Source organism: Schistocerca americana, chromosome 2 (assembly GCF_021461395.2).
Source record: "Schistocerca americana isolate TAMUIC-IGC-003095 chromosome 2, iqSchAmer2.1, whole genome shotgun sequence".
NCBI classification, from domain to species: domain Eukaryota; kingdom Metazoa; phylum Arthropoda; class Insecta; order Orthoptera; family Acrididae; genus Schistocerca; species Schistocerca americana.
This window is the reverse complement of record NC_060120.1, coordinates 282,627,413-282,631,823: the sequence shown is the minus strand read 5'-3', so window position 1 is coordinate 282,631,823 and position 4,411 is coordinate 282,627,413. Positions and strand designations below refer to the sequence as shown.

The following is a 4,411-nucleotide window of genomic DNA, read 5'->3' as shown; positions in this document are numbered from 1 at the left end:
TGTTTCAAATATTAGTATTAACGCGTGAGACAATGTGGTGGAGTTTACAGATTGTGAAACAAACGTATGAACAAAATTTTCCTTGTTCCTCACATATTCCTACTGCACTGTAACAGGACAGTGAAATGGATAAATATATGCTTAAATATCTGACGAAAACGCCTTCTTCGTGTTGTTAATAGTTCCCACAATGGACCAGAAACAGTTTCGTTATTCATTTCGCTACAATAAACTATCTAATTGAGGTCGCAGCCAACGGCCTTGCCGCAGTGGTAACTCTGGTTTTTGTCAGATCACCGAAGTTAAGCGCTGTCGGGCTTGGCTAGTACTTGGATGGGTGACCATCCGGTCTGCCGAGCGCTGTTGGCAAGCGGGGCGCACTCAGCTCTTGTGACGCAAATGTCGAGCTACTTGATTGACAAGTAGTGCCTCCGGTCTCGTAAACCGACATACCGTCGAGAGAGCGGTGTGTTGATCACATACCCCTCCGTATCCGCATGCAGTGACGCCTGTGGGCCGCGGATGACACGGCGGCCGGTCGGTACCGTTGGACGTTCATGGCCTGTTCGGGCGGAGTTTTAGTAATTGAGATCAAAAACAGCAATAATCATGTAATGGCTACCACATTGCTGTGCTTTCGTGGTCAGACGCAAAGCAGTGGCAGCCCAAACTCTTCCTGTTTCTACTATTTCGGAGGCAAGAGTTCAGGAATGTAGTGGTACATAAGCAGTAGGTATAGTGTACACCCTTTGACTTGGTTGATTTTAAAATGGTGTTTCTGGGTGTGAGTGAAGCATGTGTCACTAGGGAGAGGGCTGATGCAGAGGTAGCACGTTTTGTAATAAGTATCTACCATCGATGTGGGTAGCTAGCCTTCTTTTCTGAGAAGGAGTTGTAGGTACACTCGCAATGCACTGTGTATTACTTCATCTTTCTATAAATATAGGTAAAATGTTGTTAGAATGAACCACTTGTCTCATTGACTCATTATTTTGGGGTGCAATAAGACGCCTAGGAAAACTAATAAATGTCATTTAAAAAGTAAAAGCATTCAAAGAAAGTTCTTTTTCATTCTAAAGTTTTGTTAGCTGCTAATGTCTTTGATGGTGGGGGTTGGGGGTGGATACTAGCAAACATCAGATTGCACTCAGGGATAATGTCTCTGAAATGTTGGGAAACATTGATTTAGACTTTATTAACCTTTGTGTATTACAACAAAAAGTCTTTTTTAGGTTATAACGTGCGATTTGATGGTCGTTCAAAAAAACCATAAAGCACTTGCAGTAAAATACTTATCCGACCACCGAAGTGGCATGTTCTTACTGGGAGTATTTGGTACTCCGCCTTGCTTCGACAGGAGAAATCTGGTGTCGATGTAGTCCGTTTCGCGTACGTTTATCAGTACTGGTGACTGTCGAATTTGAGTGTATTTGGGGAGGCTGGAGAGGTGCTGAAGTGATTTGACCCAGGACCCGAAATGCATCATCTGCCATTTGACGTCCACCACTTGGTAACGATCTCCTGCACGCCTCTCAAAGCGTAACGGACGTAATTGCACTCATCTGTTTGCTTCTACGTGATGTGTAGTCACAGATACTCACCCCTTGATGCGTGTGGCAGTTTTCGAATGATTGAGACGGTTTCTACTATGTTACAGAATCGCACACGATTTACGGAGCTGTCAAACATCATAACGTATCCAAATTGCTGTACATACCATGCCACGTATGCCAGTATCCTGGAATTGTTTCAGAAATGCCATACACTTCCGTAATATCGTTTTCAGCTGGAATACTGTGGCACACTGTTGAGTTATACGTTAGCACGTTGTGTAGATGATTGTACGGTAAGGGGTAAAAAGCCTTACCTTGAACTTGTATGCATTCTTTTGTTAAATGTTAAATATTAACATACACTTTAAGTCTGTAGCGTCAGCTATTAGGCTGAAACATCTTATGCGTACACACGAATAGCATTACTCGTTATGTGTTTTTTGGTTTTGGGGATTCAATGTGCAACGTACGGCACACATAAACGTCTTCCTGTTTCCAGGCTCTGACGCAAATCTTAGTCTTACCACTGTTTAAATAAATCATGGTTTCATTTCTAAAAATATAGAAGAAGTTGTATGTAGACATTATTTTCTCTGAGGGAACCATTCCTCCCCTAGACCTACCCCAAGTTACATGTCTGGTAAGAGGTGTAAGAAGAAATTAACACAAATTTATCTTCTTCTAGACAGTGGGATGCATCTACAATAGGAAGTATCCGAGAGTGGGGGTGCATCTACAATCGGAAATATCCCAGAATTGGGACGCGTGCACCCTAAACTTTAACGACACGTGTCGTCATATTGTACGACATGACAAACTCCATGCTGGATGACATGGTGGCATGTATCATCTTACTTTACTCGATGCTTTATATTAAATGACGTGGGTACTAACACTAGCAAGTAGAAAGACATTACGTATTATTTTTCATTACTTGACACGATGCATTATATTACATGATGTGGGTAATAATGTTAACAAGAAAATAAGCGGGACTAAGTCAAGATGTTTTAATTTAAATGTCTTTGAAGCTGCCACAAAGTCGAAAAACTAGTTTTCTTCTTTTACACTCCAGACTCTGCACAGGACATCTTCACCCTTTTGTGCTATGACAGGAGCGTTTTTCATTCTGGTTAAAGAAATTTGAAGGCGACTGTGGCGTGTTTACTGTAGTTTTGTGAGTGTTACGCGTGCCATAACCGTCATTCTCGTGACAGAACGAAAGTACCGAAGACTCTTGTCAGCTATGGGGTGTGATTTTGCGATTTAGTAACAACTCGGCTGCAGGTTTTCCGGTAGTGGGTACGCTACGGCAGCAGGTAGGGCAGGACCGGGAGCACGCCGGCCGCGGAGCGGCGCATTCCACATTCCGGACCCGCCGGTGACAATGAGCGGCGTTCCTGCCACTCACTGCGCGCTCCGGCTAACGGAACTCTCCGCAGCCCGACCGCCAGGTCATGTTTAGTCTGCCCGCTGTGACCTCGCTCTGCGCTGAACTTGGTAGTGGCTAGGTGCCAGCACCGCCAACTTGTGGCATAATCCCTATATTCCCATGATGCACCTGAAAGCTATTGCAGCACCTTGTATTTCCTTGATTTGCAACGACCAACTGAAGTAGCGGGACTCACATTCTTATTTCTGCAGTCGAGACAGTTGAAAACTGGAAATGTGACCTGTACTTTCAAGTTACAAAATGTTATCGCTGAGGCGCATTGCTACTGCAGTACATTGAAAACATTATGATCGTTGTTAAACTGACCTGTCTTTTGGAAGCTGAAAATATTTCAAGCATTTATACGGCCTACTTCCATTATTTAGGTGTACTACAGTCTCTCTCTTTCCAAGCATTAATCCTGACTGGCGGGGTCTGCTGTTGCGGTTAAACGGACGCGGCATGCTAATTTTAAGGGGTGGCCAGATGTCCTTGCTGTCGCCATCCCGTACCCCTTGGGACGAAATCAGTGTACCCCAGCTGTCTGTGTCTTGTGTAAGCAATGGAATAGTGCGAACGTGTTTCAAATGTCTGAGAGTCGTGTAACTGGGGTCCAGTCTGGTATTCACGTAGTGGGATGTAGAAAACCACCTAAAAACCACATCCAGGCTGGCCGGCACACATTCTTGTGCTGTATTCAGCACATCTGCCCCCATAAACGTTTGAAAACAAACAACTTGTTTGTAGGGATTATTTGGAATTTGAAAATTTGTGGTAAGTTCTTACGGGGCCAAACTGCTGAGGGCATCGGTCCCTAAGCTTACACACTACTTCATCTAACTTACGCTGAGGACAACACACACACACGTGCGCCCGAGGGAGGACTTGAACCTCCGACGGGGGGAGCGGCGCGGACCGTGACGTTAGTTCCGTCTCACGATACTTGCGACACTAGCCCCCTCTTACGAGACTTGCTCTGATACTGCTGGAATTCTGGCACTAGTTGTTAGTAGATAGTGTAAGCAGTACTGATTCATTTTGAGGAGAGTGGAGACTACCCTCCTCCTCCCTCTCTCCCTCCCTCCCTCCCTCTCTCTCTCCCTTCCCCCCCCCCCTCTCCCTCTCTCTCTCTCTCTCTCTCTCAACCGAGATAGGTGGTGTAGTGGTTAGCAGACTGGACTTGCATTTGGGAGGACGACGCATCAAACCTGCGCCCGGCTATCCTGATTTAGGTTTTCCGTGATTTCCCTAAATCGCTACAGGCAAATACCGGAATGGTTCCTGTGAAAGGGCACGGCCGACTTCCTTCCCAATCTTTCCCTAATCCGATGGGACCGATAACCTCGCTTGTGATGTAACCCTTCCGTGGTTTCCTTCGATTAAAGCAAATACTAGTTTCTGTAACTTTACAGCTTACGCTCCGTCT

At 45.2% G+C, this 4,411-nt stretch overlaps 1 pseudogene; it reads left to right on the top strand.

Moving 5' to 3' along the window:
- Positions 1-251: 251 nt before the first annotated feature.
- Positions 252-369, top strand: LOC124597091 (annotated as a pseudogene).
- The last annotated feature ends 4,042 nt before the right edge of the window (positions 370-4,411 follow it).